A 24,380-nucleotide genomic window follows, 5' to 3' on the forward strand; every position below is an offset into this window, starting at 1 on the left:
GCCATTCTGGATGCTCTGTCCTTGGGTCTTTCCACTCTAATTCCTTGTGACACAATAGCTAGGACTCTCCTCAAGTGTCATTCCTGAGGTTGATAGGAAAAATTTTTCTCTTGTCCAACCCCATTCTCTTTTCCCAAGTGGATCACATATGGGAGCTTTAGAAGCCGAGCAAGGGATGCTGAAAAGCTAATTTGTGTAGGGGGCTTTTTTGGTTTGGTTGTCAGGAGTGCTCTCCATGCATTAGCTTAGAAACATCTCCAGATAAATGATAATCAGCTCTCCAAGGAGTGCTAGTGGGACCGGCATATTCCCTGCCCACTCTAGTATATATGCTCCTGGAAAGTCTGGCATCAAGAATCATCAGTACGGGGGGGTCAGCAGACATGGCTTCTTTCATTGATAATATGACAGACGATCATAAAATTGTAGCTCCAGAGCCTTGACATGAGCCCAGGGTAAGTTACATGTGTTTGTCTTTATTTCAGTTTTTTACATAACATTTATATAAGGTTTATATTAAATTTTTATAAATTTTATGTAACAGTCTAAATATAGGGCATAATGTTAAAATGTGATGTTTTAGGGAATATGTAAAAGCTGGCATCTCTTCCGGGAGACAGGGAGGTACCAGAAACCCTCGGTTACTATGACTCCTTTGTATACTCTGCGTGGTATACTCTGTACAGTATCGAAAGGTGTTTCCTCATTTTGAGTTAGATAAGAGACAGTCTTAAGAGGTGGGGGAAGGGTTGATTGTATTGCTTGTCTGGTCTGGGGAATTTTATATAATCTTAAAGTCAATAATTAGGCACTGATGTTGATTGCTTATTTATTAAAACAAAGGGGGGGTGGGTGGAAGTGCCACAAAGTGAGAAGCATTCTAGGGCTAACATCTGAGCTTCACTTAAAAGCATGGGCTCCAAAGAAATGTAAATTCATTGGCTTAATTGGAAGAGAGTATTTATAGAAATTGAATGATCCAGTAAAAACTAAAAGCCTGGCTTCTTTCATCTTCTGAGGCCCTAGTAAATGCTGTTCTGAAAAGCCCTTGCATACAAAGTGGACTTTGCCATCCGATGTCTGGCCTCCTGGAGGTCAATAACTTTGGCCAAGCCCTATCACTTGACTGGTATTTACTAAGTACTTAGGGATGTGTGTGCGTGCGTGCACACACGTGTACACTTGGCTTTGAATTGTGCTGAAAGCATGTAAAGAAAAAATATGTTCACATATACCAAAGTTTTCTTGTTGATTATATAACAATTTGATTTTTAATAGCTTTATAAAGGAACTGTGTAAGAAGGTACACATGAAAATCGTGCTCTCAAACCTGGTCTCCCTACCACCACCACCACCACCACCACCACCACCACACTGTCCTCCTGTGCATTTTACAGTTCATTTCCCTAGTTTGTTGTGAATTCTTCCACTGTTGATGCAAATTCAAGAAATTAAATATTTTTCACTTTCTTAGAAAAGATATCTATATGTTATTCTCTACCTCCTTCCTACATTTAGTGATACTCTTTAATGAGCTTTCCAGAACATACAGAACTGCCTGGTATTTTTTATCTTCCAGTGTATGGATGTACCATAGTTATCGATCAATCTCCTGTGAATAGACTCCTGGATTCTTTCAACTTTCAGCCCTCTTTTTGTTTTTATTTTTTAAGATTTTATGTATGTATGTATGTATGCATGTATGTATGTATGTATTTATTTATTTATTTATTTATTTATTTATTTATTTATTTATTTATGCGAGACACAGAGAGAGAGGCAGAGACACACAGGCAGAGGGAGAAGCAGGCTCCATGCAGGGAGCCCGATGTGGAACTCGATCCCTGAACTCCGAGATCACGCTCTGGGCCAAAGGCAGACGCTTAACCACTGAGCCACCCAGGCGTCCCCAACCTTCAGCTGTTACGAACAAAGTGGCACGTTTCTCAGTTTCTACAGGGGCAAGTGTACCTGTATGGTATGGGTTGGAATTCTGGCCAGAGGATATGTGCGAATGAATTTGTGGTGGTGGTGATTGCCCTTTCTTAGGACTGTTGCATTTTTGCCCTCCTACCAACAACTTAGGAGAGCTTCACCAACAAAAGGAGTCATCACCCTTTTGGTTTTTAGTCAATCTGATATGCAAAGTAGAATATTGATACGGTTTGAGTGTGCATGCTTTTTTGTAAGTGTGAGGTTGGACATCTGTTAGGTTTAGAGGCCGTGTGTGTGTGTGTGGACTGTATGTTCCTGTACTTATTCTTCTATTGGTTTGTTGATCTTATTCTTATTGATCTATAAGACTCTTTATATAATAGGGAGCTTAATTAGCTCTAAGTCCATGTTACGATTCCCAGACATTGTTCTCAATTAGTCCTTTTCTTAGTCTTTGGAGTTTTGTGTGTCCCGTATAGGCAGTGATATTCATGTAGCAGAGTTTTTCCATTTTTTTCTTTTTTGTCTTCCAGACTCGGAGTAAGTTAGAAGGCATACTCCACTATGACCCTTCAACATACAACATACAGAAGTTGACCCCTCCCCTTTTTTTGCAGAATTTGTGGGTATTTTTTTACATTTAAATATTTACACCATTTGAGGCTTACCCTCTATTCTGTAACATATGGATTCAACATTATTTTTCCCAGTTATCTCAGTTGCGCCAATCCCTGAGTTTAAAAAAAGCCTACCTTTGCCTCCCCTAAAGTGCCACATTATAGAATAAAACATTTTATTAGTGAAAAATAAAAATAGCCATGACTCCCTTGTGAAACAAATCATAGGTGAACATTTTGTCGAGAGAATGTTTAGATCCTTCTCTTAAGGCAACTCTTCCATTTTCTACCCCAAAGGTGACGTTTCCTCGTGAGTTGAATGAATGAAGTTAACTGAACCCATCTGTTCCTCTCTGGGGGGATGATAAAATTTTGCCTCCTGGCATCTCAAGATTTATCCTAAGACCATGTATCTTACTCACAAAGCCTGAAGCAGGACAGAACTATTTCTTGATACCACTCAAGAATCACACCACTTGTGAGCCCTTAAAATGGATTCTCAAAGTGTGGTCCTCAGACCAGCAGCCTCAGCATCACCTAGGAACTTGTCAGAAAAGCACATTCCCATCCTCCACATACAATCACAGAGTCTATGTGGTGGCGCCTGATAATCTGAGAGTAGTAAGCCCACCAGGTGATTCTGAGCTTGCCCAAGTTTGAGACCCATGGCCTTCCAAGTTATATTTAATCTTGGTGGGAACCTACAGCCCTATCATGCTGCTTTCCTGGTAGATGGTAGATGGGGTTGGGCCCTTCTTGATATGGAAACGCAAACACCAGCATTAAACAACGTCTTGTTCTCCGACATGGTATTCTTAGAGTAGAAAACTTCCCTGGATTTTTCCAGAAGTCACAAAGCTATCCCCCTTAGGCTTTGGACTAGAACATCTTACATCCAAAATCCTGCGATTGGGTCAGTGATTCCCTTTGTCCTATAATAAAAAACCAGCAAAACTGGTTCCTATAATATGCTAGGAAGTTTTGTAGCATTGAAGACTTGTCTTACCTCTACAAAAGCATCATTGTTCCTTGTCGTCCTTTGCCCCTCTGCCTTTAAAAATAATTTGATATCCTAACAGAATCCATATTTACCTCTGATGACTGTTAGCCACACCATAATTATGCTTATATTTGGCAGGTTAAGGCAGACTTGCCATAAACAGCTGTAATTGCCAACCAGGACTCAGCTTAGAGCAGCGGTTCTGAAACTGCTGGACATGAGAATCAGCTGGGCAGCTTTGAAAAATCCTGCCACCCAGACCACACCGGTATACGAAAACCAGTCTCTCAAGGGTAGGACCCAAGGCATCAGACTTTTCTTTTCTTTTCTTTTCTTTTCTTTTCTTTTCTTTTCTTTTCTTTTTTTTTTTTTTTTAAGATTTTATTTATTTACTCATGAGAGACACTCAGAGAGGCAGAGACCTAGGGAGAGGGAGAAGCAGGCTCCCTATGGGGAGCTGGATGTGGACTCAATCCCAGGACCTTGGAGTCACACCCTGAGCCCAAGGCCAACACTCAACCGCTGAGCCACCCAGTTGCCCCTCACAATTTCCTACTGAATTCCCGTGTGTCTCCCAGCTCCAGAACCAGGACTTGTACACTTGTTTTAAAGTGATTTGGGTTGTCACAACAAGGAGTGTGACCAGGAGCAGATACCACTGCATGTGAGGAGGTGGTCCTGAAAATGGCAAATGCAATCCAAACAAGACATTTGTAGTTGAAATAGCAACTTGCTTGAGATTCAGATCACCTCCATTTTGGGTGACTTTCTCATCTTCCGAAAGAACCCATGTTGAGCAAGCTTTTCTCTGTATCCTCTGCATTTCATCATAATAGCCTTGCTGATTTTGTTATAACTGCAGGGCAAGTGATGAGGACTTGGGGGGAGGGAGGGCAATATTGGGCCATCCCACCAACTCTGCTTTGATGCATTTAACAAATTGATTCAAACCCTTTGTGGAAACTTTTGATCCCCCCCCCGCCCCAGAAGCTTCTGTTATCTAAGCTCTGGTCCTTGTTAGACCTTTTCGCACCTTTTTGGCATCAGATACTGTTTTGTCCACAGCAGCAGTTATAGTCCCTCCTAGAAGCCTGTGATTTTATTAATTGAGCCCTGCTGTACATGTTTCCTCTACAAACTAAGTCACAAATTAAGAGACCTCAAGTATTAACATTTTCCCTTAAGATTCTACGATGGAAAATAAATAAATAAATAAATAAGATTCTACGGTGGAAAATAAATAAATAAATAAATAAATAAGATTCTACGATGGTTTTCAAAGTAGATTTCTCTAACCTTATGTTGATAACTATAGTCAAGTAGAAATTTCTGGTGAATTGAACGCTTCCCAGGTTCTTGTCGATACACACGGGGGCAAGGAATCTTGCTCAGAAATGGTGAGCACAGGTGGACAAAAGAGGTGAACTTTATAGGTGGGTGAGGCTTCCAGAGACTCTTAGGGATATTTCTAGTCTTCTGTACACTTTGTACAATGAGGAAGCCACGGCCCAGGAAGGCTCTGTATCTTGGCCAAGGTTTCTTGCCATTTCTCCACAATCTTACAGTTTAAAAAAAATTTTTTTTAAGTTACATTTTGCAAACTGACAGAATTATATAATATGATGGAAATAACACTCATTTTAATGTATCTGTTCCTGTAGTGTCTTATTTTATTCACCTTTATAAACCACTCTGAGAATATCATCATGAAGAACATTCTCCTAAATTGGAATGTGATTCAAACAGCCCTCTTTTCCTCTCTGATTTTTGTGAAGTCACTGCCTACACGTGTGTGCATCCTAGTGAGCAATCATTGTATGAGTACAAATAGAAATAGATTTTGTAAAAGATTGTCAGTCCCTTAGTTAAGAAAAGTGTCAAGGTAAATTATAAGACTTATTAATCATGTGATTAATAAAACTACCAAGGTTTTTTTTTTGGATTGCTTAATTTTATTTTATAAAGTTAATGTTCTCAGATATGTAAACTTCAAATGATCCATAGAGATCTTGAAACTTTATTTATCACATAGATAAGCATTTATTTTTTTAGTAAGCAGATATTTTGCATTCATAATAACTAACTGCAAAAAAGTTAACACCGGCAATAGGAAACTCTACATGAATTCTCAGGTGAGACCTCCTGTAAAGCCTGAGATTCACTGAGGGTCATTCATCAAGAAGGCAATGCATTTCAGGTTTATGAACGCAATTTTGCACACAGGTGAGCTTTCAGGTTGAGAACCAGCGGGAGGAGAGACAGTGGGAGGATGTATGATGTATGTGGGGCTTCAGAGATGAGAGGGTTTCTCCTTGGTGCAACCCCCACCCCTTGCCTACATCTGGAAATAAGTATAGATTAGGGAGAAATTGTTCTCCAAAGTGTCAGGTTCCAGTGGAGTACTTTTTGAGATCCTTAGAGCTCTCTTTAGTTTCCCAGTTAATAGTATCAGTTGAGGGACGCCTGGGTGGCTCAGCAGTTTAGTGCCTGCCTTTGGCCCAGGGCATGATTCTGGAGTCCCGGAGTCGAGTCCCATGTTGGGCTCCCTGCAAGGCGCCTGCTTCTCCCTCTGCCTGTGTCTCTGCTTCTCTCTCTTTCCCTTTCTTTCTCTGTCTCTCATGAATAAATAAAATCTTTAATAAAAAAAAATCTATATATCAGTTGAGGTAACATCTGATGCCTGGAATTATCCTAAAGTATATAGGCTAGAGTAGGAAGGGGTCAATAAGCAAGGAAAAAAAAAATCTGCCCGTAGAAAAGGAGTCAGGCCATCAGAGTGGCCACCTAACTGGACATGCTATTCATTCGTGTCCCCTGAGAGAGCCTCATTGGCTCCACTTGAGCTTCAGACCCATTCAGATAAACGTTGCTTTTCCTGTAATCATGGAGCTGCTAGATAGACTCAGGTCCTTGATAAATTTTATAGTTTGTTATTGATTTTTTTTAAGATTTATTTATTTTAGAGAGAGCATGAGCAGGGGGTGGGGGGACAGAGGGAGAGAGAGAGAGAGAGAGAATCCCAAGTAGACTCCCTGCGGAGCATGGAGCCCGATGTGGTGCTTGATCCCATGACCCTGAGATCGTGATCCCAGCTGAAACCAAGAGTTAGACGCTAAACTGACTGGTCCATCCTGGTGCCCCTGTTACTAATTTTTTTTATTAATAAAGGTTAGCATTATCATCCCTTTCCTATATAACACTAGCCTAGCTTTTTTTTTTTTTTTTCAAAACTAGTTTAAAAAACATTTTCTTTGTCCACATGTTCATTTAATTTGGTATTACCAACTTTGTGTATCTTCAAAGCTATTGTACCACCACTACTCCATCCTACATTTATTCCTGGGACGTTTTCAAGATCTTCTGTGCATTTGGAAAAGGAACACAATTTCAAACACAGTTCAGTAGCAATCACTGCCCTAGACCTTTCTGGCCTGATTTTTCTTCTTTGCTTCATAGGTTGTGTCTCATTATGAAGTAGAAAAAAGCTAAGACCTTGTTCTGAACCTTTAGTGAGTAAGTCACAGGCTCCCAAGTCATGATCTCTATTAGAATGTTGGCCCAGTTATTCCAACAGGGAGCTAATGTCTGATTCATGTATCAGAACCTGGGGAGTCATAAAATTGCAGGATGTAAGTGGAGGATGTGACTCCTTCCAAAGAGTTGTACTTTTTCTGTTTCGATGGCAATGTTGGTCTGCCCTGTAAATCAAGAGGATCCATCCTTGTGTTCTCCAGGTAAAGCAGAAGCAGTACCTGCTAGCACAGGACTGAAGTCCTGCCTGTCCTCCCAGCCTGGTCTGGCTCCTCTCTGAACCCCCTCCTAGACCGTTTCTCTGTTTCCTCAGCCTCAGGAAGTTCATGGGTGGTTTGGAGGTAAATTTCTGTTCCCTGGTGATTGTTGATTTTATGAAAGTTGAATTCTCATCTTAGGGCCAATCCATGTCTTTTCAGTGTAACTTTACTCACCTGCCCCAGGATTCCATTTGATCCTTTAAACTCTAGGAGATTTCTCATAAATAGGTCATCGACCTGTTGGTAAAACCCTGTCATGGCAAAGGGGCAAAATTTGCTTATATGTGTGAATAATGCTTTATGAATATTCTTTTCCCAGAAACAGGATTCCAGGATGCTTGTCTGGAAATTATTGGGAAAAAACCAAAGGATAATGGAGGGGTCTAGCATCTACCCCATTCTGGGTGTTTTAGGGTGATGTACCCACCTCCAGAGTTGCTTAATCCTTTACATACCACATTGCAGATTGTGTGAATTGGGGTCTAAGTCCTATTTTCTGGTTGTTTGCTCTTCAGTAATCTAGCTAGGAAGAGGCCCAGTGAGAGGAATGAATGCACAGGGATTATTGATGGGGACTCATTCATCCCAGGAACACCACCTGTGAAAACCAACTATCACTCATATCGTTAGATGAAGAGACTATTCTGCATTCCTCCTGTTACTGACATACGTGAAATACTGCTTCTGAATAGTCAGGGTATCTGAGGATTGATGTCACTATGTATATATTAATTTTTGTTCCATCACAACTTTTCATCCCCAGGACTTACATATTTTGTAACTGGGAGTTTATGCCTTTTAATCCCCTTCCCCTATACATTGATCTTTTTAAATGCAGAGAAATTTTCATCTTAACAAGTTAAAGGTTTGTTATGGGACCCACTTTTCCGTAATTAAAATAATCTGCAGTTGACCTTGTGTAGGTCCACTTATATGCAGATTTTTTTCAGTAAATACAGTATGGTACTATTAAATGTATTTTCCTTGTGATTTTTTTCTTTTCGGTAGCATACTTTATTGTCAGAGTCTAATATATAATACACATGATATACAAAATATGTATTAACTGTTTATGTTGTCAGTAAGGCTTCCAGTCAATAGTAGGTTATTAGTAGTTAAATTTGGGGGAGTTGGATGTTATATGCAATTTTTGACTGCTCAAGGGGTCAGTGCCCCAACCCCTGTGTTCAAGGGTCAACCATCTATGAAAGGACACAGTAGGCACTGGATAAATTTTAGTTTCCTTTCTAAAAATTTGGGAACTATAGGAAAGTGTAGAGAAGTGATAATTATAAGAAATGGCCACTAATTCTAAAATCCAAAGGTTCCCACCCCCATTCCTTCCTTCCTTCTTGTCATCCATCCATTCATTCACTGAACTTTGTCCTTTATCATTCTCCTGAAGAACCTCCATGCCCTGGCCCACAGAACCCCCCATCTCAGGACTTCTCCTGGCGTGGCTGGCCCCCACTGTCCCTACCTTTAACTTCTGGTTCCTCGGATTTCTCATAATTTCTTTGGTGCTTGGGCTGTTATTGTGTTTTTAACATGTGTTTCCTTTGTTTATATTCCTTTGCTTTTTGTAATTATTTATTTGTTCGAAAGAGAGAGAGAGCACACAAGTAGGAGGAGGGGCAGAGAGAGAGAGAGAATCTCAAGCAGACTCTCCACTGATCACAGAGCCTGACGCAGGGCTTGATCTCCCCACCCTGACATCATGACCTGAGCGGAAATCAAGAATTGGCCACAACAGACTGAGCCCCCCGATGCCCCTCCCTTTGTTTATATTCTGGTTTCATCAGTTTAACATGAACAACAGAGATACTGTATTTTTGCATACCTTTCATCAGTAGACGGTTCTGACTTCCTCTACTCTTCACTTCCCTCCTCACTGACCAGCTTCCTTCCAGGCCTTCTCTGGGTTTGTTTTTACATAGGAAATCCTACTGCAAATTCTGTTCTGGCTTACTTTTTTTCTTACTAGATAAAGCTAAAGATGGACCCCACCATAGAATAGAGGAGCTACATAATGTTCTCCAATGCAGGTATATGGCAGAATGGTTTACTTAACTATCCCCCTGTTAATGGACAACAGACATTTAGGGTTTTTTTGTTTTTTTTTAACTTCCTCTGTTAAATATAATGTTGTTACAAACTTCCTGTACATGCCTCCCTGTGTATATTTTTGTAGTATTTCTCTAGGATAAATTGATTTCCAGAAGTACCATTGTGGGATCAAAAGGACATGCCTGTTTAAAATATTAATAATATTGCCAGATTTTGCTCCAGGTGGTTGGTCACATACCCATACTTCTCCCTTGCCAGCTGACTCCTTCTCATTTTGAATTTTTAAAATTCTATTATATTTCAGATACAAAAGGTAGAAAGAATAGCACCATATAATACATCAACAATGCAGTTGAAGATTCTTGTTTCCCTCCCCAATTGCTTTTTCTCTTTTTCTTCTCTATTTTCTGTGTTTCTCATACTTTTCTACCCATGTCTTATGTGTGTATACTCATACCGCATATGTATTTCCCTAATGCTATTTAATAAGGTTTTTAACGTTTTAAAATTTTATGTAAGGGTACCATGTCCATTCTGTGGTAGGTTTTTTTTTTCTTTTTTTTTTTTTTTTTTTACTCAGAATATGTATGATTTATCCAAGTTGATAGCTATAGCCTGGTACAAATTCTAGTTCATACCTCCAAATGTGCAAGAGTTCATACTGATGATGGTTTTCATTAAGTATGGATAAAACTTTCATCCAACGGGTGTGCACCCATTATCCCCCACCCACTAGGAAGGTGTAACAATTTTGCATGTTTGCAACAGCTGGTATTTTCAGACTTCACAATTTTTGCCCCCTGGTGAGTAAAAAGATCCTTTCTTTTTAATTTACATTTCCCAAATGATATATTTTAATAATCTGACTATTTAGTACTGACTTCTGGGAATCACCTGTTCCTACACTTTTTTCTCGAGTTTTATTCCCTTCCCCTTTCTTACCAGTTTCTACTAATTCTTTTATCTTTCTCAGATAATAATTTTTAGGGCATTATGTGCATTGTGCATATCTTCTCCTGACCAGTGGCTTGACTTTATTGTGGTCTTTTGATGACTAGAGTTAATTTTTTTAAATATTTTTTATTTATTTATTCATTAGAGACAGAGAGAGAGAGAAAGAGAGAGGCAGAGACACAGGCAGAGGGAGAAGCAGGCTCCATGAGGGAGTCTGACATGGGACTCGATCCTGGGTCTCCAGGATCACACCCTAGGCTGAAGCCAGCACTAAACCGCTGAGCCACTGGGGCTGCCCTAGAGTTAATTTTAATGTAGTTTTTCACATGTATGATTTGTGCGTTTCTTTCTTAGGAAAAAAACTAAAGCCAAATATTTCTTTTGTTTCTTCTCATAGCTGTAGGATTTAGTCCCTTCATTTAGATTTGCGATTGAATTTTGTATGTGGTTTGAAGTAGGGATCCAGATTTTTTTTTTTCTTCTCAGATAAGCAGTTGTCCTGGTACCATTTGTTAAATAATCATCCTTTGGTAGCTACACTTGTGGTGAGCATAGCAGAATGTAAAGGGTTGTTGAATCACTATTCTGTACACCTGAAACTAATGTTGTGGTATGTGTCAACTATACTTCAATTTTTAAAAAAACCACATAAACAAAAAATAGACATCCTTTCCAGCAATCTGCAGTGCCTCATTTGCAATAAATGATATTTCCATGTATGTGTGGAATTGTTTCTGGATTTTCTATTCTGTTCTCTTGGTCTGTTTGCCTATCCCTGTGCCAATACACCTCTTATTAATTACTATAATTTTACAGTACAAGTCTGGATATCCAGTAGTGCAAGTCTCTGCCTTGTTCTTAATTTCTTCAAAATTGTCTTGGTTATTCTTGGCTCTTTGTACTCGCCCTATTCATTCTTTAGGTATGCTTAAGATTATACCACTTACCTTATGATAATATAGTTCCATTAGTCCCCTTCTGGCCTTTATACTAGTATTGTCTTGCATTTTACTTACACATATGGTATAAATCCCATAATATAATTTACTGGTTTTGCTTAGTTAATTGTCTTATATAGAGATTTAAATATAAGGGGAAGAGTAAGTCACATATGTACCATGTAGTTACCATTTGTGATATGATTTCTTCATATAGATCCATATTTCCAGCTGGCATCATTTCCTTCTGCTTGAAGGTCTTCCTTTAATATTTCTCTCACTATGAATCCACTGGATTTAAAAAAATCCTTAAGCTTTTCTATAACTGGAAAAGTATTTGCCTTTGGATTTTGAAAGATATTTTTGTTAGGTATGGAATTCTAGCTTGACAGTTTCTTTCACTTTTAAAAAGATGCTGCTACACTGTCTTCTGGCTACATTGTTACCAATGAGAATTCTTGTTTTTGTTTTTCTGTAACCTATTCCTCCACTCACCCCCACTAACTTTTGAGATTTTTTTCTCTTCATCACTGATTATGAGCAATTTGACTGTGATGTGCCTTGTTACAGTTTTTATGTTTTCTTGTGTTTGAGATTCATTGAGCTCATTGAATCTGTAGGTTTAAATCATTGATAATGCCTCTTAACTTTTTGAACATGTGGAATACAGTCACATTAACTTTTAACTTTTTTCTATGTCTTTGTCAACTAATTCTAATTGTTCATAGAATTAGGTTCGTAGAATTAGTATGTAGTATGTACAGTATTACATAATACTAATGTTATTAGTATTATGTCAGTTTTGATTGATTTTTCTCCTGAGTCTGGGTCATATTTTCATGCTTCCTTCGAAGCCAGGTAATCTTTGGTTGAATGATAGTCATTATTGGGTGCTGGACATTTTTGTATTTCTGTAAATATTCTTCAGTTATGCTCTGAGATGCCATTAGGTTTCTTAGAAACAATTTGATCTTTCAGTTTTTGCTTTGTAGGATGGGACCAGAGCAGTATTTATTCTAGGGCTAATTTTGCCTTGCCAATGCACCAACACCATTCTGAGTACTCTACCCATGCCTCTGAGTTATGAGGCTGCTTTTTTATTTGGTTTGGTTTTTTTGGTGTTTTTTTCCCCAGTCTGTCTGCTAGGAACAATTATAGGAACAGTGTACCTACAATTTTGTAATTCTGAATCCTATGGGAACTCTAGGCACTCTCTTTTTTATCAGGTGGCCTACGGTAGTTTCCTCATACATATACACTGAATTCTGCTGGATTCTCAAGAAGGACCTTCTGCAGATTTCAAAGACTCTCTCTGACCAGTGCTCTCCCTTCAGGGCTCCATCCAAATTCAACCTACTTTGACCTCCCTCGACTTTCCATTCCATCTTTTCAACTCAGGGAGAGATAGAACCCAGAAACTCCCCAACTCTCAGAAATAGGAATCAGGTTTGCCACTAAATGAAAAATTGAGTGAGTGGGAAAGTAGTACTCTTTGCTCTTCAAGTCAGTTGTACAAGTATTAGATATTCCTGACGTGATGCGAGACTACCAAGTGTCTGTTTTCTGTTCTTTGTATTTCTTAAAGCAGCACTTTACTACTTTAAGAAAAAGTTCTTCAATTAGTTCTTAGGTTCATAAATCTTCCAAAAGTGTTCTTACTTCTTGGAGTCCATTATCATGCTTCTGTGTCAGGGGACAGTTTGTGAAACTGTCCACCAGGACCAAGTGCCTAGTAGTCATTAAACACATGCTCTTTTTCTGAGATTTAAGGTGCTCACACTGTGCTGCAAGCCATTTTAGCAACTATATTTTGAAGTCATTGAAATTCAAAACAGCTACACTGATGTTTCTGTAATAACTCAATAGGAGAAAGTTTGCTGAGAGAAGATTTTTTTTATACAAGTCATGAAGCAGTTAAATTAATATTCTCTAAAAATTGATCTGTCAAACCCATAGTTTGAATTTGTTTATGGCTCTTCGTTGCATCTATATTATCTCTTTAAATATAGAGATTGAGGACATAGAAAAAGAGTATCTTCATGTGTTTAATTGTTATTTTCTATGGATGAGATGAGGTTCAGCTATTCAAAAGGATCACTTAAATTTGCTTGTATTTTTAGTACTTCTTTGTAGTCCTCACATATAATACAAAGCATGACAGAGACAAAATTCCATTACCCCAAAGGATGATTGGCTTTCTTCATAAAATTTCAGTATATGGTATGAGTAACATAAATATCCTTTAATAAAAACATAAATCAGATTGTAGGAGGATAATGCTTTATCTCATGAGTCCACAGACTGTGGCCCATGGGCCAAATCTGGCCCCCGGCTTATTTTGTAAATAAGTTTTATTGGAATACAGCAAAGCCCATTTATTTATGTAATATGTCTACTTTTCCGCTGCAGTAGAACAGTGAAGGGAACTCCAACAGGGCTCTGTGCCACAAGATCTGAAATTCTTACCAGTTGGCCTTCTACAAAAAACATCAACTCCTGATTTATTCTGTTGGTGTTGAAGGGAGGTAAAATCCTAAGACCAAAAACTAGGCATTGGAAAGGAACATTGAGATACACTGAATAGTATTCCAGTGGGAGATTCAAGCACACCATTGCAGGGAGACATCTGAGCGGCAGAGCCTATGCTTTGTAACTGCCCATCGCTAAATCTAGTTTAAGTCCTTTTTGTCAACCTCCAAGCTGGAAATTGAGCTGTCAGAAGAGAGGAGTTCTTAAATACTCTTTTATGGGCGGTAACTACATATTTAAGGTTAGCAGTAACTTACAGGAAAACACATTAGGAATTTGGTAATATGACTAAATTTAACACTTTCTTTTCAGTTAGTGGTTTTGTTTTTTGGTTTTGGGTGTTTTTTTAAGATTTTATTTATTTATTCATGAGAGACACAGAGAGAGAGGCAGAGACTCAGGCAGAGGAGAAACAGGCTCCCTACAGGGAGCCCGATGGGGGAGCTCCATCCCAGGACCCCAGGATCATGAGCTGAGCCTTTGGCTCAGGCTCAACCATTCAGCCACCCAGGTGCCCCATGCTTTTCCTGGAAAAGCATGTAAAATATAGACTTCAAAGGGAATAATAAAACTTGAGCATTGTGTTGGTGGGGGGGGGTGGTGGTTAAAAACCTTTTTGCCCCCTCTGTTTGAGAGACCACAAAGGTTATGATAAAAAAGTCATCACGATATTTCTCATTATTAAAAATATTACTTATTTTCCCTTGCTTCCCTTGCACAGCATTAAGTCTATTTAATTTATTAACTAGACCCTTCTCATAATCTTCTTATTACTCATTTAGTCTTAATTTGGCATAGATAAGAAACACCTGGGTGGCTCAGTGGTTGAGCGACTGCCTTCGGCTTGGGGCGTGATCCCAGAGTCCCAGGATCAAGTCCCACATCGGGCTCCCTGCATGGAGCCTGCTTCTCCTGTCTCTGCCATTCTCTCTCTCTCTCTCTCTCTCTCTCTCTCTCTCTCTGACTCTCTGTGTTTCTCATGAATAAATAAAGAAAATCTTTAAAAATAAATATTTTTTAAAAAATCTAGCATAGATACACAATCTGTAGAAGGTTTTCAGAAGTTTTTTGCTTTTTTATAATCAATAATCAATTATTGGGGTAGAAACTGAGATAGAAAGGAGCCTTTGCCTTTATCATGGAGGTGCCTAGCATGGTGCCTTACATATGGTGAGTAGTTGGTATCACCTGCTGATAAGTGAGAATTAAATATGTAGACACTTCTGGTTCAGAAAGGCGCAATGTCAAACAGGTATCTCCTTTGCCTTGAAACCCTATAAGAATAATAGTAAATGTTTTATTTCTTTGTTTTTAAAAGATATCATCTATTTATTTAAGAGAATGAGAGAGAGCACAAGGAAGGGGAGGGACAGAGGGAGAAGGGGAAGCCGACTCCCCACTGAGCAGGGAGCCCAATGTAAAAGTCATTGAAAACGAGAGTTGCGTATTTAGTGGACAAGATAACACAGCAGATTTCTGGAACACCGAGAAAGGATGGAGGAATGGCAGTCAGTAAAGCAGAACACAGGAAGCAGTGGCCAGAAAGGGCGTCAGTCTGCCTTGGAGAAGCTCAGAGGTGACAAAACCAAAGGTAAAAGGGGAATTCCCATGAAGGACTTTGTGTAGAATCTGGGAATCTTTTCCCCAGACGAATGGGTTTTGAGAAATCTTCTCAAAATAAATAGATTAGCTCTGCTCTTGCACAGAAGGCAAGTGTGAGTCCTACAGTTGTCACTGTATCACTTCATTCTTCGGATGTGTTCCAGGAAGTGGGCTCAGGAAACTGACTCTCACAGGCAACAGAAACCAACCCTGGTTGACTTAAGCCAAAAAGGAATTTATTGGAGGATATTGAAGATTAGAGAACCAGGCTCAGAGAAGAGGCAAGAGCGAGGAAGGATCAGTAGCCAGAACCACAGCCAAAATGTCAAGCCACACTAGTGATTTCTCCTGGGCTCCAGCATCCATCACCAACTGGCCTGCTGGCTTTGCCAGAGCAACTCCCAGATTCCAGGTTCCAGGGCGGGTGTGTCTGCCTATCCCGTGTAGGTAACGGGCCTGGCCCTGGTTCTGGGACAGCTGGGAAAGAGCGCACAGAGTCTTCAGCCTCTATGGTAGAAACGCAGCTCTTCCTCCCACCACAACTGATAAAGTGGGGAGTTTCCTAACCAGAAGAGGGAAGGGTCAAGGCTGGGCAGTCAAATAGAGTGACAGATGTCCCACTCAGTCTTCAACACTGTACAGTGAGTGGAAAATCACAGGACAGCTTTGCAACAGGCTTGCAGAACAATCAGTTGTCTAGCCAGCAAGAGGTCCAAGAGTTTTAGGTAGGAGAAAAAGTAGGGACATATATAGATATGTATCTATAGAATACTTCATATGATGGAGGAAAAGATATGATGGATGTAAATAAGGCGAGGTAATTTTTGGTTGGCTGATAGTCATCATTGGACATCTGGACAGTTGTGTCCAGAAATAGCTACACAAGCTTATTCCTTAGAGATGCAGAGGTGACCACCAGGAGAATGAGTAAAATTGATTCCCCTAGGGCAGTAGCCATTCTAAGCTACCTGAACTAGTGGATTTTAAAAATCATATACATTGATTTCCTTCTAAATTGTCTTAAATTGTTCTTATTCCTTTTTTGTAGGCTCCATGCCCCAGCATGGGGCTTGAACTCAGGACGCTGAGTTCAAAAGCCGTATGCTCTACCAACTGAGCCAGCAGGCACCCCATCTCAAATTACTCTTAAAAACAAAACAAATGAAAAAACAAAACAAAACAAAACAAATGCAGGACACCTGCGTAGCCCAGTGGTTGAGCACCCTGCCTTTGGCCCAGGGAGTGATCCTGGAGACCCTGGATCGAGTCCCATGTCGGGCTCCCTGTATGGAGTCTGCTTCTCCTTCTGCCTGTGTCTCTGCCTCTATGTGTCTCATGAATGAATAAATAAAATCTTAAAAAAAGAAAGCAACTTTATAAAAATCAACAAACAAAAATGCCAATAGAAAGGGATGCAGTCGCCAGCTTATAAGTAAATGGCTTCCATTCCAGAAGTTACGCTTTCTTTTCCTTTAGAAACATTTGTATGTATGTGATTAGACTCCCAAATCGCCCACAAACATAAGTTATAGTGAAGTGAAGATACCCTGAGATCTGTAGTTTAAAAGTCAACAGAAGAAAAGTGGCCAAGCATGGGGGCCATTCGAGTTGCCCGACATTGGGGAGATTTAGCTGGGGCAGGGAGGTTTGGGGAAGAGCGCATCTGAGGGAAGAGAGAGACTTATACTCTCCCGTGGGTGGCAGTTGGGATGCAGGATTTAAGGGGAAATCTTCTCCAAGATAAAATGCACACTCACTACTTCTGTTTCCTCAGGCCTCTGTGGGGGCTTTTTGTGTGCCTGTTCAGTTTACCAGTTTTCTTGGAGATAATTCAGTTTCCAATTAGGCTTCTCCCCTAATAGCTCATAGAGACATTGCTCTTGTTGGGTTTTGAACGTGCTCCTGGCTGAGGAAAACTGGGGAGGACCTTTGAACTCTTCATCTTAGGTAACCTCATGTCAAGGAAAATGAGATACAGAGTGTGGCTCAATAACCCAATGGTACAGAAGGGACCAAGGGTGTGGTCTGCCCCCAGGGCACTACCACCAGCACCTCTCAACCATGGCCCTTCCAAGTCTCTCTGCTTCTGCTCATGCTTAGACAGCCCTCTCAAGACCCCCACTCCCTTCTCTGCAGGACAGAGCCCATTGCCTTCCAGGACGTGGTTCAAGCACCACGACCTCTCGCCACCCCCTCCAGACCTCCACCATCTTCTCCATCCTGCCCCCTCGTCCTGCCTTCCTGCCCCCAGCCATGAGCTCATTGCTGTATTCATCATGCATTTCCCATTATTTGTTTGCCTGTAGCCTCTTTTATAGCAGGGACCGACCACCGTGTTGCCTTTATAATCAGTGAACTACCCGTGTAGAGCTTGGTATACAGCAAACACTCAAATATTTGGATGGATTTAAAAATGGTTAGCCAGAGTGAATTACAACTGGAAACTAGGTGTTGCTTTCTTAAAATCCTGCGCTAACCTACAGACCTAATGGCCAGGATCCAAGTGAGCTTCAGCTGTGGTCTGGTCTCAAGCTGGAGATTCTCGCCTTCGGGTTATTTCACTTATGAACCTAAACTGGCCCTCATTTTTTTTTTTAATTTAATTTCCATCTTCTATTTCTCTTCTTCCTCTGTTCAAAAGCCCTGTCTGATCTTTGGCCATGAAACAAAACATCATAGACCCGGTTTTTTCCCTTACCCAGATCTTTTATTAACTGAGGTAAAGGGAGTTTGTGGTAGGGTCCAGTGTGTAAACTATAGCAGGCCATGCCTTTTTCTTGATTTAATTTTTTCCTGTGATTCTGTGGAATGGTAGATAAGAACACCACTTCCCTCCCCATCATGATCCTGGGATGCCTTTCTGGTAGCATATCCCATTTCTGCTTTGAACTCCTGCCCACACCTGAACAGTACGAAAGATTTTCAACAGTCTAAAAAACAAGCCAGCACCTTTCCTTTGTCAAATCTCAAATGGCCAATGGAAGTGATTTTTGTCTTGTTATGCAAGTAACATGCGCTCACTCTTAAACGATTTAGAAAGAAGAAAATAGGGCAGCCCGGGTGGCTCAGTGGTTTAGCGCTGCCTTCAGCCCAGGGTGTGATCCTGGAGACCTGGGGTCGAGTCCCACGTCGGGCTCCCTGCATGGAGCCTGCTTCTCCCTCTGCCTGTGTCTCTGCCTCTCTCTCTCTCTCTCTCTCTCTCATTCTCTCTCTCTGTCTCTCATGAATGAATAAATAAAACCTTAAAAAAAAGAAAGAAGAAAATAAAATCACTGTAATCCTACCACCCAAAGATTAATACTCTTAAACTATTTGGTACATATCCTTAGATATCCTTCCTTTCTATACATATAATTTCCCCACAAAAATAAAATTTTACTACTCAAACCTACTTTTCTCTTAAACTTACATATATAGATGTATCATTATTAATTGCATAACATTCCATTATATAAATGTACAATAACTTACTGAATTTTTCTCCTGAAATTGGGCATTTATGTTGGACATATATGGAAAAAATACAAAAATATTCAAGAAACTAGCTGTGCTGTTTCTAATAGACAAACCCTAGAAACAACCTAAGTGTTCTCCAAATATACTCCAAAGAGTGCAATTGCTAGTTTAGAAGGTATAACTTTAATATGAAGTTAAAGTTGTAAAATACCATCAAATATTTTTTTAAAAAATTTTTATTTATTTATGATAGTCACAGAGAGAGAGAGACAGAGACAGAGACACAGGCAGAGGGAGAAGCAGGCTCCATGCACTGGGAGCCCGATGTGGGATTTGATCCTGGGTCTCCAGGATCACGCCCTGGGCCAAAGGCAGGTGCCAAACCACTGCGCCACCCAGGGATCCCCACCATCAAATATTATAGAACTATAAACATGAAATCATTACTCTGTATTTAATTTTACTTCTCAGAGATTAACATTTGATGTGGATCTTTCTAGATGTTTTTCCTCTATGGATACTTGGAAATCTTTATAGTAAAGTCTATATTTTAAAGTTTTTCTTACCACTGTAAAATCACATTATACATATCCTTCTACAACTTTAATTTTTCCCTTTTGTATTTCTTTAAAAAAAAAATGTTATTTATTTATTCATGAGAGACACAGAGAGAGAGGCAAATACATAAGCAGAGGGAGAAGCAGGCTCCTCAAGGGGAGCCCAGTGCGGGACTCAGTCCCAGGACCCGAGATCTCACCCTGCGCCAGAGGCAGACACTCAACCGAGCCACCCAGGCAAGTACCCCTTTGTAATTCTTGAAAATCTTTCCAAACATGTAGAGATTAATCTCCAGCATATGTATATATATGCACACACATGTATGTATGTATATATACACATACATTACAACATACATGCCAGCCTTACAGGTTGGTAATGTCAGAGCTTTGTGATTTACCTACCAAGAGACTTTGGGATTTATTCCTTAGTTCATTCAAAATAAATAAGTAAATTGCATGCCATGTGCAAGGGTGCTTAAGACCTGAGTTCATGGTCCAGTGAGGAAACCCAGAGCATATACGTAAATTCTGTTGGCAAATGATGCCATGGCGCCCTGGAAGACGCTATGGCAACATAGGAGGGACAGTTCCAGCAGTCCAGGGAAGTCATGAGCTCAGATCCTCGTGTCTACAACTTATTAACAGACTTTAGGTAAATCCTTACCTCATCTGCCTCAGTGCAATGTGGGTATAGTTATACCTACCCCAAAATGCCATCATGAATGCTTAATTGGGAAAATGATTGTAGTTTCTAGAAGAGTGTTGAATGTCCACCAGGAGGTGTTTGGTTAAGTAAACAAATCATGGGGGCACCTGGGTGGCTCAGTTGGTTAAGCACCTGCCTTCAGCTCAGTCATGATCCCAGGGTCCTAGGATCAAGCTCCACTTTGGGCTCCCTGGTCAATGGGAAGTCTGCTTCTTTCTCTCCTCCTCCCCTGCTTGTCCCCGCTGCTTGTGCTCTGTCTCACTCTCTCATAAATAAATCAATAAATCAATAAATCAATAAATAAAATCTTTTAAAAAGTAAACAAATCATAGTTTTTTTTTTTTTTAAGATTTTCTTTATTTATTCATGAGAGAGACACAGAGAGAGAGAGAGAGAGAGGCACAGAAACAGGTAGAGGGAGAAGCAGGCTCCATGCAGGGAGCCTGACATGGGACTCGATCCCTGGTCTCCAGAATCACACCCTGGGCCGAAGGCGGCCCTAAACCGCTGAGCCACCCGGGCTGCCCAAATCATAGTGTTTTAATTAATCCACTCTTCTGTAACTATGAAAAATAAGGCCATTCTGTGTACTGATAGGTCAAACTTGAAGATGTGTTACTAGAGTAATGTGGGGTTTCCTATAATTTGTGTACAATTTTTTATAGGGTTCAGTGGTGTGTATACCTATATACATACTTATATTTCCATAGACTGTCTAAAAGGAAGGATATCACGGGCTGGGGGGGTGGGCGCCTGGGTAGCTCAGTTGGTTGAGCATCTGACTCTATTTCAGTTCAGGTCATGATATCAAGGTCCTGAAAGAGTCTGCTCTCTCCTCTGTCCCTCCCCCACACTCATGCATGTGCACATGCACATTCACGCTCTTTCAAATAAATAAATAAATAAATAAATAAATAAATAAATAAATAAATAAATGGATAGCAAAAGAACTTAACAGTTTTGCCTTTGAGGAAGGGAATGGGATCAGGAGTAGGAGAAAGATTTGCTTTCCTCAAATGCACATTGTGTGTGGTTTGAATTCCCATACTCCTTTATTGTATAAAGGAAAATTCCTAAGAATGATGAATGAAATAAAACTCTTAAGTTTATCATAGAGTAAGATGGCATCAGTTTCATGAAACTCTTCAAATATTTTTCCATGACAGTTTTTCACAATCATTTTGTAAGGCAGTTGTAGGCATGGACTTCAGAATAGGCATATTTACTGACTGGGCTCTTGGGAAAGTTACTTAAGTGCTCTAAACCTCCATCTTTTCCTGTAGAATAGGAAGTAATAATAACTCCCTTCTGGGGATGTCATGGAAATGAGATAGCGTAATGAAACGGAAAGCGAGTGACATGATGCATGACATATTGTACGTACGTACTCAGATGTTCCTTGTGTTCTAGCTGCTGCTAGCAGATCTGTCAGGACTCTGGGTTGCAAATGGTGGTGATCTAACTCCATTTTCTTTTACCAAGAAAGGGAATTTGTTGGTTCACACAAATGGAAGTCCTGGGTAGACCTGCCTCTGGGCATGGCTCTATCTAGCACCTCTCTTAAAGGCTCTGGGACTCAGTTTCTCTCTATCTCTTTCCTTCCAAGTTGATTGACTTTCCAGTTAGCTCCAGGCTTATGTCTTACTAATAACTCCCAGTGAAAAGAGCCCAGTACTTTCCCACAGGCTCTAACAGAAGTCCCAGCATTGGCTGATGCTCCTGCTCTGGCCATTAGCCACGGGACTGGAATACACTGATTGGTGGACCCAGATTACAGTCTTCTCCTTTGAACCCTTGATGGGAAGGGCCAGCCTAAGATATTGAGCAATATCAGCCTTTTTGCTCATCAGGCTTAGAGACCAAGACACCACCTGATCTGAGAACTATGGAGAAGTTTCTTCCCCAAAGAAAGAAAAAAATAGGGGTCAGACAGGCAGAAACTATGGATGCTGCCCCCACAGCCCACTGCTTGGCTTCCTGACAGTTACTCCTATTATTTTTATATATACGTTTTCAGAAATTTAACAGTACAGCTGTTTCATTACAGAGGCACGACATCTTTGTTTGGGCTGAGGCTCTAAAATTAGCACATACTTGCTTTATAATAAAAGCTACCCTTGATAATGCCTCAGGAAGACAGCAGTGTGCATAATCTACGGAGCATCTCTCCTGTCCAGCCTTTACTCTTACCTAGACCAAATGGCTGGCCCCTCGACTGAGCACCAGCTAGAAGAGTTGCTTTACCAACAGGGGCCATGTAATATTGAAGGTCTGTTTATAAACAGAATAATTCACAGTTCAGGGAGATGGTTACACTAAGAGCAAACCAAAATTGAACAGACTGAGAGGTTATCTCTCTCTGCTCTGGTGTAAGCAGAGACCACCTGTACTGTTTAAAACCTCACATCTAGTTTTTTGGGGTTTTTTTACCAAGCATTTGTGCTTGCCTTTGTTAAGGTAAGTATGGAAGTAGGGCTGCTCCATCAGAGATTGAAACATTTGGCCATTTCCCAAAAGAAAGTCCAGTTAGTATGCCCGTCCTCAGGTCTGGGACCTACAAGTACTAAGTGCTATGTGTTCCTCTCAAATCCAGTTCAGCACCTGCCCACAACACAGCAGAGGAACGGTCACTCACAGGATAGCCCACCAGAAACGTCTGTTTAGGAAAGGGAAATGACACAGTGATCACCTCCCAAAGCATGTCATGTCTCCCGCAGAAGAATTCCGGGCACTTGGAGACTTGGTAGGGATGTGACTGCTTCAGTTTCTACCCTTCAGGAGGATTTGCTGGGGCTGACCTTCCTCCACAGCTCATTTCTCCTTTGGTGTAGACGTACTGGCTTGATGATTGATTTCCTTAGAGGCCAAGCTATCACAGACCTTTGCTTTCTGGACTTCAGGATTCTCTGGCAGTAGAATTGACTTCAGGATCCAGTAGATTTTCTTTCTAGTATTAGGTTGGATCAACTATCCAAAGTCACACAACCTGCCTAGTCCTGGTCCTTGGAGTTAGATCTCTGTTTCTTAGCAACAGATCTCTGGGAATTTCCCTAGCCTACACCTTACTGCTTCCATAGGTCTTTCTTTGCCTCAGAGCAATTTGGAACACTAGCCTGGATGGGCAGATGAAAGTAATATGCGCCCACCCCACTGCGGCTGCTGGCCAGTGGGTGGTTCTTCATTGTGAGCATTCAGAGCGAGTATACAGACTTCCCGATTCAGGGACCCAAGAGTTCTAAGTCCCAAGCTCTTTTTCCATGTGACTTCCTTCTGGGGACCTTCACATGGAGACAGTACAGCTCTGTATCCCTTGGATTGCTTTCTGTGGAGACAAAAGGCCTCCACGGCAAAGCTCTTGCCCGCTCTACTTTTAGGCAAGCCTCAAATGAAGCCTATCAGCAGTAATTTCCTGAAGGCCGCAAGAAGTGACCCACCCCCTCTGCCACTCTTGAATGAGGCTTGCCAGCTCCCCATGGCAGCGAGGCTCATCTTGACTCAGCCAGTTTCACAGACTGTCACTTGCAACACCACACTTCCATTTCCCCAGCTCAGAGAGCTTTAAGTAAAAAACAGATGTTATGGCCTAATGCAACTGAGAAGTCTGGGGGAAGACCAACCGTTGCCCCCAGCGTATGACCTGATTCAGAGTTTTGAATGTGAGCGTCAGACCCTCTCTCTCCACTTGGCCCTATCGAGCCTCCATTCTCGGGTGGCTTCTAGCTAAAGTCACCCTTACTGGGAAGGCACAACCCTTTCTTGCCAATAATTCCAGAAGAATTCTCGGGTTGGCCTTTGTTCGCTCAACTTTGGTTGAAGTTAAGAAATTTGCTAAATGTCATTCCTAGGCCTTTAGAGTAAACTTCAGCTCAGCATTACCCAACAGAAAGATCACGTATGCCACAAATGCAAGCCACATAGTAAAAATATATATATAAGAGGAAACAGGTAAAGTTTCTATGTCATGAGGGATTACTTTGAAATTGTGCATCTCTTCATTAGAAGAATGTGCCCTAAGATAACCAAAAGACACATTGCCACATGGAGTGTCTAGTTGGTGCCACTCCTGTCTGAACACCCATCACACTGTACAGGTAGTATGCAACATTCACTTACCTGTCTCTCCTAGACTGTACGCACTAGGGAGACAGACACTCTCACCTGTCTTGCCTTACCTCTGTTCTCTAAGCCCAGTCACCAGGCCGTAGACACTAAGTGGATATTTTTT

The 24,380-nt window shown here is 40.7% G+C and overlaps 1 protein-coding gene across 3 annotated transcripts in view; it reads left to right on the plus strand.

The window, feature by feature from the left end:
* E2F3 (E2F transcription factor 3) overlaps positions 1-24,380 on the plus strand; it is a 75,926-nt gene that overhangs the window by 38,084 nt on the left and 13,462 nt on the right. The window lies entirely within an intron of this gene.

This window comes from Canis lupus, chromosome 35 (genome assembly GCF_003254725.2).
Source record: "Canis lupus dingo isolate Sandy chromosome 35, ASM325472v2, whole genome shotgun sequence".
NCBI classification, from domain to species: domain Eukaryota; kingdom Metazoa; phylum Chordata; class Mammalia; order Carnivora; family Canidae; genus Canis; species Canis lupus.